Source organism: Cyprinus carpio, chromosome B16, assembly GCF_018340385.1.
Source record: "Cyprinus carpio isolate SPL01 chromosome B16, ASM1834038v1, whole genome shotgun sequence".
NCBI classification, from domain to species: Eukaryota; Metazoa; Chordata; class Actinopteri; order Cypriniformes; family Cyprinidae; genus Cyprinus; species Cyprinus carpio.
The window spans coordinates 2758316-2774105 of record NC_056612.1 but is presented as its reverse complement, the minus strand read 5'-3'; the positions used below and the strand labels follow the sequence as shown (position 1 = coordinate 2774105).

The 15790-nt window shown below is 35.5% G+C and overlaps 1 protein-coding gene across 2 annotated transcripts in view; it reads right to left on the bottom strand.

The window, feature by feature from the left end:
- LOC109105197 (glutamate receptor ionotropic, kainate 2) overlaps positions 1-15790 on the bottom strand; it is a 180783-nt gene that overhangs the window by 126689 nt on the left and 38304 nt on the right. The gene's annotated exons all lie outside the window — the stretch shown is intronic.

Genomic DNA, 15790 nt, shown 5'->3' with positions numbered 1-15790 from the left:
AGTAAATCTTAATTTAACATTTTTATAAAGTGTACTTTTTAAAGTGTCATGCAAGTGTAAGTACAATTAATTTTAATACCTTTCTTTTTCATAGGGGGAGGAGGGCAATAAATATAATTTGACAATTTAACTTTGAGGTAGAAACAGTGTAGTGCAAAAATAGAAATATCTAAAATATCTTAAAAAACAACTAATATGTGATATGGCTCCAGTGCAGGTTAAGTGCAGTGAATGTCAAAGAATAGTGTAAGAAGTTGGAAGGAGAAAAGTATATTACAGTTTGCTTCGACTCAACCCATTCGAGCGTATAATAGATATATATCCAGGCTCCTTACAGAAGGTATGTTTTTAGAGCGCAGGCTACACAACAGCTTTTCCTTTGTGAGTCTGCTTGACAGGCTTTATATAAATGGATGCCTTTAGTGTTGGGGACTGATGTGTTCTGATTGGCTGGCGAATCAATCAATCAAGCCCTGGGGAGCAGTGAAGCACAGCATAGAGAGATTGAAGTGTTTTGCTTGGGTCAGTCAGCAGTTTGCCCCTGTTGACTCACCATATGTCAGACTAGAGCTCGATTCGGTGTTTTACTTACACTCGCTGGAGGTTCCATCATTTAAATGATCCCTCAAGACAGTACAAATAAAGCAATTTCAGCGGCACGCACTCTCTTTACGTGACTCTCTACTGTCTAATGTGTAGGACAAGAGCAAGTACTATTAATTGGTGTGGTTTCAGATATCACATAAAGCACAGGCTACTGCTGAAAACTGATGGGAGTGTAACAGTAGCACAAGTAAAATCTGACATGAACTGGTTTGTGAAATGTAAAAATAGGACAGATGAAGAAAGGAAAAAGAGAGTAAATGAATAGAGAGTGGTTGGAACAAATCCCTTAAAGCATTTTCTGCAAAAGATGAGGGGGAAATTGAGATGCTCGTACAAATCTCTCAGTCTTTTATAAAAGAGGAATACAAGATAACATAATCAAACAACCTCCCCATGTGGATTTAGAATAAAATGAACAAAATATCCCTTTTTGTTGGTAATTTTGAGGTAATCTGTGTTCCAGTTTAAAAGTGTGTCTGAGGTTTTAGTCACTGTTTTTACTATCATTATTATTCAAGTTTACATCACTTCAAAAAAAGTGCCTGATGAGACAATGTATGATGTAATGAGCATAACATGCCCATTATTATCATTATAGTGTTAAAAAATAACGTCATGATTAAACAATTACTGAAAAAAAAAGTGTCCATCCATCAATATGAGATAATATTTTATGGCATGTTGCTTTTAGCAGATATTACAATATATCATGTATAGAAAAAAACAACAACATCACAAAAAAGATTATTTAACTATATATGCTTAAAATCATCACTGTTTTAGTACTGAGCTGTAATGTAGAATCAGAACGATAGTTTTTTTTTTTTGTAATATTGATTTTCTGTATGAAAACAAATGTAAGGTTACTAAAGGTCATCAACTGATATTATAACAGAAAGAGTCTGGGCAGGTAAGAACAAACTTTCCTCCAGGAAATGCATTCATACATGTTAAATATCCATCATCCATCTCGTAACTCATAGGGCGAGCTCTGACAGTGATAAACTGGGGCTTGTATGTCATAATGAATCAATTTCCTGTGGGGAAATGTCAGTTTCTCAAAGAGATCTCTCAAGCACCTGACTAATGTTTCCCTAAATTTGGATTTTTCTATAGTCATTATATCTATAAATAGTCACAAATTACATGTAATTTACATATTGACTGTTCATATCCTCCATCTCTTTTTTACTTGATTGGGCGAGTTGTCACACATTATACTCCAGTGGATATTTCTCAGTTAGGTTTATGTTTATTTGTCAATATCAGTATAGGCACATGCCTCTAAGGCTTTAAAAGGCCATTACATTCTCACACGTCATTAAACAGCCTATTGTAGAGTAAGAAGCATTTAAACAGTAAAACAATTCTGAAATGCAAAAATTTCTGATATATATATATATATATACACAGTGGGTACGGAAAGTATTCAGACCCCCTTAAATTTTTCACTCTTTGTTATATTGCAGCCATTTGCTAAAATCATTTAAGTTCTTTTTTTTCCTCATTAATGTACACACAGCACCCCATATTGACAGAAAAACACAGAATTATTTACAAAAAATGCACATTTATTAAAAAAGAAAAACTGAAATATCACATGGTCCTAAGTATTTTGCCATTTTTGACCGAAGACCACAAGTGTGACTATTTTTTTTATGACCACTTAGCCTGCTCGAATCAAGCCCTCAATTTTTTTGTGTGTTCACATTCCAAATGCCATAAAAGTCATCAAGTTTCATACCATTCTGATGGAGCTGTGATTTAAAAATTCAAAACAGAAACTTTTTTTTTTTTTTTTTTTTTTCAGTCAAAAGTCACTGAGGAGCACCAGAGGGTCAAGACTAGAAATTATTACTATTAAATTATTTACTTCATTTAAAATTTGTGTAAAATATGTTTCCAGTTGCTATATATATATATATATATATATATATATATATATATATATATATATATATATATATATATATATATAGCATTGCATTAATTGCATGTACAGACTCAATAACCTAAACACTCTATTGTATATGGTTAAGTTTACTTGAAAAAAAAAGCAATTGTTAAACATTCTCATAATTTATTTTTCTCATACATTCTCACACAGTCTCATACATTCTCATAATCAAAGCATCCTGGTCAAGAGTGTTGTGTGTTCACAATGCTATCCCAGACCTGCAGTGACTGGTAGTGGATCAGCGCTGCTGCTCTCCACTGGGCAGCTGTCTAGTGAACAATGCCCCGTGCCTACCTGATCGCTCGCAACAGTCTCACACATGCCACCACACTCTATAAGACGCTCAGACGCTGTGACTTATTTATCACACAGCAGCTACATAATCAATGGCAACACAATACATCCATTTCTGCATCCACAGGGAATACTTGCTTACAACCGAGCACCATAACAGCTCAGAGGAAATTAGCAAAGTAGCGGCCATCTTCCTGTTTGAGAGAAATGAAACTGTCATTTATCATCTAACATGATCAATCGCTGTGACCACAATGGAATTACCTGCAAAACTGGTCAATATCATACAAGAAAATGAACTTTAACAACTCCATGAAATAATATGAGTTTGAGCTTTCATTTCATGGCTGTTCCCAGTGCACAAAAACGTTATAAGAATCTTTTTCTAATGTTCACATAATGTAACATTATTTCTCTGAAGGTTAAAAATGTAACATAAAATAAAAATAAAAATGTAAAATAAAATAACATAAATAAAAAATTTATGAGTGTGTGTGTTAATATTGGCAATTTGTTCATTAGTTGTTGTCCCATGTGGTGGTGGAAAGGAACTATTGTGGGCTGCTGAATTCGGAGATTTATCTAGGAATATTTTAAAGGGGAACAGGAGAGGGGTGTGAAATCTCATCTACATAAATGTTGATTCATGTTGGTTTTATCATAAGTTCAACCCTACTTTTAATAGCTTATTGAAATGTGCTGAGAATTGATAGCAGAACGTCTGCTGGTCTGTACAGCTGTAAAGAGGCTTACTTTCAATGCTGCATGCAGCAGTCACTAGACACACTCTCTTAAAAAGGGCATATGCTGTTTTATGGATGTTGATATGCTGGTGTTCCCATAAGGTCTCTCAACAGAAAGACCATACTGGTTGACAGGCAGTTTTGCATAGCTATGTGCTGGACCAGAATCAATCAAGCAATAATCTCCTGGACCAGCACGGAATTGTATTCAATTATTCACCAGGGCAGGGTCAGAAAATACATAAATGGTTAGGAACTCCACTTGAACTACAGATAATTACAGGATATGAAAGGTATTCTTTTCTCCAGCCCACTCTAAATGAAATGTATATTTCTCAGAGTTCACTTCACAGCTCTCACAAATAATGTTAAAGTAGCAATGTTTTTGCAAATGTTTCTAAAACCTTCTCCTCCAAACGAGACAACTTTTAGATTAAGGGACCAGAGGTATACAATTAACGTGGATATCTCCAATAGTTAGATATCAGAAGAATTTGTGTTTCTTGAGTTCAGACTTTTTTAAAATCTGAGATTCATTCTGAAACTCTAGAAGAGGCCCATGTGAGATTATAAGAAAGTAGAGATAGTATAAGATGGTTCTTAGGGGGGGAAATTAAGAAGACTTTCCTAAAAGTCATCATAAATGATTAAAATTGGGATAACCTTCAACCAACTTGTCTTCATCCCATAAAAGTAAGATGTTTATTGAATTTAACTGGTTGTTTTCAATGACCTATCATGAAAACACTGATCAATCATGAATGCCTGACTTTAAATACTTTTTCCTTCGACAGTTTTAACTTTGACCTATGACTTATGATAAAATGTATCGCATGGAAACACTATTACAGAGATGAAAAGGTGAAAAGGTTCTTTTTTTAGTCAACTCATCATAATTTTGAAATAATTTGAACCAACACATCAAATAAGGATTTTTGTTGTTTGTTTGTTTTGTTTTTAATTGTTACAGTATAATTTTCAGCAGCACTAAAGCATTTGTGCACACGCAGGACATGTTCATTAAAATTAACATGGCAACACTCTCTCTCTCACACACACACACACACACACACACACACACACAGATATGGGACGCTTTCACATTAAAGAGAGCGAAAGCCAGATGGAGTGTGAATAAATGCAACAGACTGCTAAATCTTTGGACAAGCTTTTACTGTATATTAAAAAGAACAATTCTTAACTTGACAGCACATTAAAAACACAACATTGAGTAATAATCTGTGGTCAAGTGAGTCACAACAAAAATAGTGTGCATGCTTATAATTATGGCAATCTGCAGACAGCACAATAAGACAGCGGACTGCTCAAAAAGAGGCGTTTTTAATTTAGTTAGTGTACTAACTACTAAAAAGTAGTGTCATTTTATTTTGTAGAACTTATGTATAAGAGTTCTTAAACATAATATTTGAGATTTTTAAGAATTGCACTTTTTGGGACATTCTTACAAACCTATTAGGATTGATTGTTTTAAGAAGATGTTTTGAGTGAAATATTCCTTTAAGCAAAGTCATCATTCACTCTGATTTTAGTAACTCTTTGTGGACTAGAAAAAAAAGCATGGCAGGTTTTCTTTCATACAAGTCAAGTTTCTATCATGCAGTGATCTTCTCTGACTATCTGTGATACATCTTTGCATGAAGTGATGGGGTAGTGTAAAATCTATCATTTTCAGTTCTTTGAGAGCAGAACATGCACAGCAAGTCCATGCATGTGACAGACCATGTGGCAACTGTGCAGAGATCTAAAGGTGAAACATTTCTCAACTTAAAAGAGATGAGGGGGGCAAAAACTTGCACGGAGAATTAATTACAAAGCTAGTTTTGGTTTGATGCATCTGGGGAGGAGAGGTTATTTATGTGGAAAATAAGATGCTCATGCTAGTATTTTCTCTCCCCAGTGGTTACAGTTTGATGGCTATCAGTGTCAGATTATCAGCCTAGCATATCGAGATGCGTAGTGCAGCGTAACAGGCTTGTAGGACACATTCCATCTTTATCAAGCCTGGAGCCGTGATGCAGGAGACAGGGAGCGTGGACTCTGGATTGAGAAAGAACAGCATGTTTCTACAGGGCTCAGTCTCTGCATACAGCAAGGCTCAAAGATGTGCTCTCGAGGAAAGCAAAATCATCCATGAAACTACATGAACCCATTTCAGATTAAAATTCAAATGTCTTTCTCAAACTAACTTGCACTTTGAACCTATTTTAAAGCTGCTATGTTTAATGTGTGGTGTTAAAATGATTTCTTCTGCCGCAGTTTAATGAGCATAGTCAGCTATATAAGTTATCAATAAGACTTGTAAACACAGTGACTTTTAAAACATTGTCAACTTCTGGCTCAACCAAGGCCACAAAACCAGAGGACCATATAAGATCTAATAAATCAACCAAACCAACCCAGGCTCATTGGGGAAAAAAAAGTGTCTGGGGTGACATTTCTGCAAAATTATATTCCAAGCATGTCCAAGTGAAATGTTCAGAGAGTGGCACTACAACCATGTTCAATTTTCTCTAAAACAGATGACAATGTGAAAGTGACAACATTTTATTACATTGGGTGTTGTACTGTAAATATCAGGGAAGTTCAGAAATTAAATGTCCAGTGAGTGTCTAAAAATGTAATACCGTACTGCTTCACGCACCACCGATATAAATCCTATCCTAAATCACACCAGTAGTGATAATAAAAGCAAATGTGAGATAAAACACTTTTGCTGAATAAACCATGTCATTTTTCACTTTTCACTACAATTCTTTGCACTTGTTTATTGTGACTTGTGTTTCATGGGAAAGCTGGGCATGTGAACAAATGTTGGTGTTCATGTAGCTTAATCGAACAATACTTAAAATTAATTGCATGTATTAATAATTTCTCTGCCCCTAGGAAACTCTAGTGTGTTGTGTAATAAAGAACCAAATTAGTTGTATTTGAGAAATGGCCTGTTACTTACTCCAGCTGTCACAAAATCACTCGCCCTCACCATCTGCCTTTCCCTGTTTTCCTCGTTATTATAAACAATCCAACAAACATCCTAAATAAATACCTACTAACAACAATACCACAGAAGGATAGTCACACAAAAAGGAAAATTCTTTCATCATTTATTATTATTATTCTTCAGCGGAATATATAATTTGAAGTCAACGATAAGTAAAAATGTTTGGTTTAGGCATGTTTTAGAGTTATACTTCTACAAAGCTAAAGGTCTTTGCCAACTACAAGCAAACTAAACACATGATACCTTAAGTCAGGTAGAGATCAAACCAAAAAGATTCAACAGTTAAAATACACGCTGTCCAAACACACCGTTTGTACACATTTTTACTATTCACTTGCTTCCAAGCAAAATAAATAAATATGAATGCACCAGGGAATAGAAGACAGACTCCGAAAGCTGAAAAATGACTTTGAGCACACTGCAACATACTGGCATTAACACAGCTCATTTTGTAACTGCTGAGGTGAGCTTTTGGCTGCCGTGAGCACTTGCATTTTGTGCAGCAGCACTTTGTTAATATGCTTCAGAATAAATCTTATTACGGTTTCTCTTTACTTTCCATTTCTTTCGTCTTTAGCAGATCGATTTGCTTAACAATGATAAGAATCCCTCCAGCTTAACTCATCCACCTTGGGCCAACTTACAGAAAGCTGGGATTGTGCAGCCTTCCACCATTAATAAATATAACCTCTTCAATCTCGTACTTATCTTACACACTCACCAAATCGCATTAAAATGATCTATATAATCATAAGATGGAGATGTGGATTGGAAGATGTGCCTGGATGTGGTTTTCTTTCATTTCTGGTACATTTTGGCCCGTGACCCGTCAGTATTTTACCATAATCCTTGTCCATTTAAGAGATTGGCCTTGGATCTAATGAGTTATGAATATAAGCCTCACAAGGCTTTGCTTGAGGTTTGTGTGGTGAATGCTCACTCTCAGGCTGGGCGGCCGATATAAATCAGGGCGTGAGGTTTTGTGTTAGCTGTGGTCTGTGGGGGCCTCTTGCTGGTTGGAGATCAATTGTAAATTTTTAATTCTGGTTGAGAAGTCTTTCAGCTTGGATCCCCAATGTATAATGTCTGTTAGCATTCGTTTTTATCTTCCTTGTGAAATCCTAAAATCCCCTCAAACTCTATAAAAAGAAAGCTCTACGACAAAGCGCATGTGCTGCTCCTAGTTTATCCTGAAAGAAAACATAAAGTAAAAAAAATGCAATGTCGCATCCCACAACTGTCCCCAAACCACATTGACAGGCACGTAGTTTGAATCTATTCTAGGCCAACAGTCACTTCTTTTAAGCTTGGAGAGAGAAAAAAAAAAGAGTAAAGATGCAAAATAAGACAGCGCACAGGGGATCTGCCTCAATCTTTACGTCCAGAACTATTACGGGAACATTTGTTGTCTTGTTCAGAATTCATTTCCCTGTGAATTGGGGCCAGTATCCTACTTATTCATTTGAATATGTTCCAGGGCAGCCAAGAAAATTGAAACGCTCCCGATTTTGTTGTGCAGACAGCTATAAGTTTGGTCGCAAATGAGTATTTCGTGACTTATGAACTCGTAGAGGGAGTGTTGCGGGCGAGAGTAACGCTGCAGAACACACGCTCCCGATAATGAAAAAACAAAGGATAGCAAATCAAATTGACAGAAATTCTATTTTCTCGTGGTGAAAACAAACGTCAACTGTGCACTGAATTACAATGGAAAGCTAAGATGGTTCAAACACTTAGTGATAAAACATGGAACTGCGAGGCTCAGCTACTGCAAACACATCTGAAGAGAAGGATCATTTCTCTTCAGCTGCTTACAGAGCCGGAAAACGTCAGTAGGTGTGTGTGTGCGGCCTATATATCTGTGTCTTCCTATTTAATGAAGTCTGATGACCTTGACAAAAACTCTCTGTCACTATGCAGAATCTTGGTAACAAGAAGATGGCCTTACACTTGCACGGACGGCTCTTATTGGTCGGCTGAACTGACAAAGTGAATGGACCATGGCGATGCTTTGTGACTAATAGACTCCAGCTCAGCCTCAAGGTCATGGCCAGATGCATTCCAAGCAAACAAACAAATATTCAAAAAATGCACCGACCGAAGCTAAACACTGCTTCTAGAAGGTTCTTTGGGAATCTTAATATATGAAATGCAACAAAGTCTGAGGGATGTGGTGAAATGAGCGAGTTGTCTAAGTAATTAACTTGTTCCCTGGGATTTCCAGACGGGAATAGATGAGAGAAAGTGTTAACTCTTTTCCGACTGCACACATGCCCGACTAGCCTGCTGTGGGCACGGACACTGATTAAAGACAGGAAAAACGACCATGGCAACCACATTCGTGTCAATCCCACTTAGTTTGTGACAAAAAGCATTTAAAGAGCTCCATTCCATATTCCACCAGTTGGCACGTTCGTTTAAAGTATATGGGGTTGTGGAAGCAGATACGGATTGCTTGTTATCTGTAGAGGGTTTTGTGCATGAGGCGCAACTCAAGATCACAGTTTCCACCCTGTACAAAACTAAAGAACAGTGTGGGTGAGAGTGAAGGATAGAGGCCAGAGAACTACTTCCCTGCTGTTATAATAAGCAGGATTCCTTGCAGCTGGTACTGAATACTTCTTCAATTATAAGCCTCATTGAAAATACAGTCTGGGTTAAATGTGTATTAATCTAGCATTATTTTTACTGGCACTGGAAGTAATGCTCATGGTTGCTTTGAGGCAAACAGTCATATGCATTAAATATCATGTGTTTCCCGGGACCTTATAAAAAGACATTACTAAAAGAGCAATAAAGATCAGCAAGACCAATATAAGCCATCCAATACTTGATCATTTAGAAATTACTGAAATTATTACAAAGCTATTGAAAGCTATTGCAGCTATTAGAAAACTGCTGCTTGACATTTAACAATAACATGTTTGCTCTTCTTTTAATCAAATAAATGCAGCCTTAGTGAACATGAGACTTTAAAAATATATATATATATATATATATTTTTTTTTACAAACCCCAAAGTTGAATGGTAGTACATAACTTTAGCTCAAAATGGATTCTGTCATGTAATTTTCGTGAAGCCTCACTCAACTGTACTAAAATGGATGCAAACAAATGCATACCAAGATACGCAAGAAAAACTGTCTGTATTAAATTATAGAAGCTTATGGAGTGAACACTGATGGGTTCTCGCCCACTTCAAGCACTCACGGCGGGTAGGATTTTATCAGCCTCAGGAATGAGAGACTCTTTTCTCAAGATACAACAGTGACTGTTACTGTTAGCTGTAGTACCAACAATTTAACCAACCCGCTCTCTTTTTCAGCTCATTATATGATCAAATTGGCAAACACTGAAATTGGAACAAAAATGCTAATTTTCACAATCGCATGTGACCTTGTCACAGCACATATGAGATTTGACTCCAGTTATCATTTTGCACAAAAAAATGGGATTCCATGCATGGCAAAATTTCACACACTGCATATCGCAGAGGTAGTAAGAGTACTAGGCTTTTTGTCTATTCCAAACATACGTTTTCCTTTCCTCCTTTTAATCAGAGTTTTGTTTATTCTTCTGCACTGCTCCATCCACCATTTCTCCATTTCTATCTGCCACCAGGTCATTCCCATCTCATTCAGTGAGCACAAAAGCCTGCCATCAGTGTGTGTTAATGTACCCTAGCGTGAGCTGAGCAGACAGACAGCCTGATGCACCACATCAAAGATTTGCTCAAAAAATCTAAAGCGCTTCCCAAGAGAATAACAAAATCGCCTCGGAAGTAAGCGGTGACAGTAACTGATTATAAATATTCATAAAGGCTTTTAAAAGTGGGTAATCACTTTTGCTGTTCTGCATAATGCTGCTTATTTATTCAAACACAGGGACGCGTGGGGAGAAACAGCACTGTTTGAGCGAGCGAGCAGTGTGTTCTTGTGGGTGTGGTGAGCTGAGGAAACAAAAGCATGCATGTATGTGTGTGTGTGTGTGTGTGTGTGTGTGTGTGTGTGTGTGTGTGTGTGTGTGTGTGTGTGTGTGTGTGTGTGTGTTTCAAAAACGATGTTTGGAGATTCAGTGATGAGAGGCAGAGTGTGTGTGTGATGGGAGGTATTTCACAGTCACACAGACACATTATGGGTGATAATTTATGAGGAAACAACAGCACGTAATTAGGCCTCACACTCTGTAGGAGTGACATCAACATCTGAGCATGTCTGTTGAGTGCTATTGGAAATCGCACATAAACACACATTCACTCCCATCCTTCATTCTGTGTTTTTAAAGTAAACATTATATATATATATATATATATATATATATATATATATATATATATATATATATATATATATATAATAAAGCACTTCATTTAAAAAAAATAATAATAATAGAACATAAGCATACAAAAGCATTATAAATATATTTCATAAATAGGCTATAATCTTACAATGTCATCCAGGACAGCAGGCATGAACAGGAATGTGGGAATGTTTTTTTTTTTTTTTTTTTTTTTTATTATTATTTTTTCTATCTCTCACTAAGTATAAACGCTCATCTCTGGTTTCACTCACAGCTTCTCTGTGCTGTTCTCTCCTGATCAACACTACCGCTGGAGAGAGGCAGTCCTGCTGGATGCCTGTCTGGAAATAACACTCTTTTTTTCTAGGGTGAATAAAATAAATGAAAGTCCTTGCAGCAATATCACTGCCACAATCAATGTCACACACTGCACTCACACAAGAGTTTGCTTCACCTGTTTGCAGTCAAAGCAGGTATCATACACAAACTATAACACATTCTGCATGATGGAGGACAACATTATAGTTGATACATTCATGGAAACAGCTTACTCACAACATAGCATGTGTCAGTATGCTGCTTTGCCTCTATACGTCTCAGAATGAAGCTACATGCTTGCAGTCTGTAGCCCTAAATATAACGCTGCCTGTCCCTTCACTTGCTCACAATTCAGACTACAACATATCATACTGCTAAAATGAGCAGGACAGACTTTAAACTGAGAAATGAAGTGCTTATCAAACTGTGCACTTCCTTGTAATTATTTTTTTATAAATAGTGAAATCAGTTGTAGTTATGCCTGTAATGCAGTTATTAAGTAATAATTCATGTTTTGTTTGTTTAAAAAAGACAAAGATGCTGTATGGAAAAAAAAAAAAAACATTTCAGGAAAAAAGTGTTGAGTTTGGTTTTAATATTTAATCATATTATTCATTCAGTTTGAACTTGAAAGAAGTTTTATTGAATGTAAAATACATAACAGGTACATCAATTAGAGATAATACAAGAATTGATACTTTTTAAAATAGTTGTGCCATCATATTTATTATTTATTTGGTGGATTTTATAGTTATGTAATTGAATGCATGTATTTAGTACAGTTATGATTTATGTTTTCTTTATTTAGAAAACGGTAAAAATTCTGTTCTATGTACAGGTCAGGAAAAAAGCGATGAGTTTGGTTTTCGAGGACAGTTTTTAATATTTAATGATAATTATACATTCAATTTGAACTTGAAAGAAGTTTTTTTTTTTTTTTTTTTTTTTTTTTTTTTTTTTTTTTTTTTTTTTTTTTTTTTTTTTTTTTTTTTTTTTATAAATGTATACATTCACAACAGATATATTAATTGGAGGATAAATTTATACTTTTTTATAATAGTTTGCCATCATATTTATGATTTATTTGGAGGATTTTATAGCTATGTAATTGAATGCATGCATTTAAAACAGTTTGGTTTTCAAGGACAATGTTTAATGTTTAATGATAATTATTCATTCAATTTGATCTTGAAAGAATATTTAATTGAATAAATGTATAATTCATACCATAAAAAATGAGGATAAATTGGTACAATAGTTTGCATTCATATTTATAATTTATTTGGGAGATTTTATAGCTGTGTAATTGCATTTATGCATTTAATACAGTTATGATTTATGTTTTATTTGTTCAGAAGAGAAGACTGATCTGTTCTATAGACAAGTCAGGAAAATTAGTGCTGAGTTTGGTTTTTAAATACAACATTAATAATTTACTGATAATGATTCTCTCAATTTAAACTGAATAAATTCAGAACATGATTGTTACAGGATCATCTTATTTAATTATTATTTTTTGTTCATTTAGTTCAATAAAACATGACTAAAAAAGCATTTGGGATCAAAATCATTTAATATTAATAAGAAAAAAAAACATGTTGTGGCAAATCATTTCTTTAGTAGATGGTTTTACATGAATAATGAATCAGTCTATCATTAGTACAGTTGTTTAAGCCATGTATTATGTTGCAGTTAGTTTAAATTACTGGCCAAAACTAATTCGTAATTGCGTTTGGTTCTTGGTGAGAGTTTTCATTCAGAGAAAAGAGGAAACTATTGCAAATAGTTAGGTATCTGACATGTTAGTTCTCCATGCAAAATGAAATATTAATTATCAAAATGGGACGTAATGATTATTTAAAGCAGCTCTTCATACCTGTTCAGTCTCACAATATTTGCTTCATTTAAATAATAAAAGGTATTTTCCTTCATTTAAATTGTGCTCTTGTTCATTAATGTTTCATGTGTGTGGTGCATGTTATATTCAATTCACTGACTAATCTAAAATCAGAAAAGTGGAAAAATATCAGCAGCATACACTGACACAGACTGCGAGCCAGCTGCAGTCAAGCTCAGAGCCTCTAATTGTGTAATTCAATGGCTGACCGTGATCTTTTAGTATTAAGTTCACATCAGTTACACTGCGCATTCAGCCAGGCACACCTTACTCATTCACAGCTTTACCTATCCATCAATCAGTGCCTCCATCAATACACAGACTCAATCAATCAATCACCCCAGAGCTCATCAGCCTAAAATACAGTGCTCAATCTAACGTCCAGTGCTCTTCTACCCAGGCATATAGATTTTCTGGAGGAGCAAAGACAGAAAAACACATCTAATGAGAACAGAGCCTTTTTGCATTGCAACAAAAAGACCTTTCAGGAGAAAGTTGTATGGGCAACATATGTGGGACAAGGTTATGATTATTTATAGAATGGCTAAAAATATTGGACAGTATGGTTTATGGCACAGTTTGTTGATCTCCAGATTTTGGAGTTGGAAAGTAATGCGGCTGGGTTCAGAGTAGCATTTAGGTCACTAGCTACTCAGATCAGTTTGCACTTATTTTATTTCAAGAGTTACTGGCCAAAGCCAATTTGAAATTGCATTTAGAGCTAATTTTGGATTCTGGTTGTGATACAGAGTTGCAATGCATGTAGATTAAAAAAAAAAAAAAAATGTAATACTATAGATAATATGCACAGCTTCACTCAGAGAAAAAAAGGAAATTATTGCAACATTAAACAGCACAGAAAATAGTTAAGTATCTGACATGTCATATTCTAATAACAACAGATTAATAAGAAAAACAAGTTTACTTGACAAAAGTAATATAATTATTCGTTAAAAAAAAAAAAACAGCAGCATGACTGAGACTGTCAATTATTTCAAGAGATTTGAACCAACTAAAACTAGTTCTTTTAGACTTTTTGGAGTTTGGGTCTTGTAACGAAGACTCAAGTACACACTTAAAGCTGTTTGTGAATAGACTTTAGTATTTCGTCATGAGAGGGCTGGTTCTTCAAAGATTTCTCAAGAAGAAAACATTACTAGGTTACACATTCCTAGAACAGCGTTTTCTTTCAAAGAGTATGTTTCCTCAAATGCTAAGCTCACCACAAGTCCTCCTGTAAAAACCATGTTAATCCACTGACCAAACCCCTGAGCTCCGTAAGCCGCTCTGTCTGGCTTCTCTTGCCATACCAGCAGCATGCGTACCCTGCCACGTCTCCACTCATTCAAATAAAGCATGTTCCAGCATACATTTTTAATGAGGCACAGATTAGAATACTGGATTTAGAATCTGTAAAAGAGGATTAATATTTAAGCAAGGAACCAATTTCACTTCAAAACCGAGAAAGACGGAGAACAGTCCAAAGTTTGGGTAGGCCCCAAAAAATCAGCTGGTCGAGAGAAATGACTAGGTACATAATCGTCTTGTATATTTAATAAGGAAAAGAACATTTAGTCTGTTCCCTGAGTGCAGGTCTTCACAAACCGACTGTGATTTCTGTGGCCAACAATGTTCAACATGAAAATGGTCACCGTTCACACAGTGTTTGGGATTGATGACTTCATTTACTGTCAGGTTCAAGTGTGTGCTTGTCTAATGTAGAGTACCATATTTGGATTGTGGCCAGAAATTGATTTTGATGATGAAAATATACAGGAGTCAGTTTTGTTGTACAGCCAATCATTTATATCTGAACTGTTTATGAATGTAACCACAGATCATAGACTCCAAAACAGGACTGACAACAATATTATGGTGAGGGTGTAGCATCTGCACCCTGTTTTCTAAAACTTTCTCTAGGTATGTTGTAGGGTCATGTAGGTCACATTAAAGGCATAGTTCACCCAAACATGAAAATTCTGTCATCATTTACTCACCCTAATGTTGTTCCAAACCTGTATGAGTTTCTTTCTTGTGCTGAACACAAAAGAAGATATTTTGAATGATGCTGGGAACCAAACAATTGATGGTAGCCATTGATTTTGATTGTATTTATTTATTTTTTCTCCATACAATGGAAGTCAATGGCTACCGCCAACTGTTTGGTTACCAGCATGCTTCAAAATATTTACTTTTGTGCTCAAAAGAAATCGTAAACTCATACAAGTTCAGAATAGCTTGAGAGTGAGTAAATGATGACAAAATCTTCATTTTTGGGTGATCTATGCCACAACAACATTTGCTCTGTATTAAAGTAGATGGTATGCATTTTGTTTCAAGTTTGGACTAAGGGCACAGCGGCCAGAGTAAAACTGTGTTTTTTGCACAACCTGTCTAGCAGGAAAAATTCAATAGGCCAAATGAATAATTGAACACATTCTGTCAAATACCGTGTACGATTCTGTCAATTTTACATTTAGTCAATAGTCTGAGTGGTTGCTGTGTCAACTGTATTTAAACTCTTTGGAAACAAAGTGTTTGTCCAGCCTAAATGTTTGTAAGTATGGCCTGAGGCAGTGTTTAAGGAGCTGGGTGATGGCACTGATGACAGAATGAGGTCACGGTCACAATTCAGCATTCAGTGATGAAGCAGATGC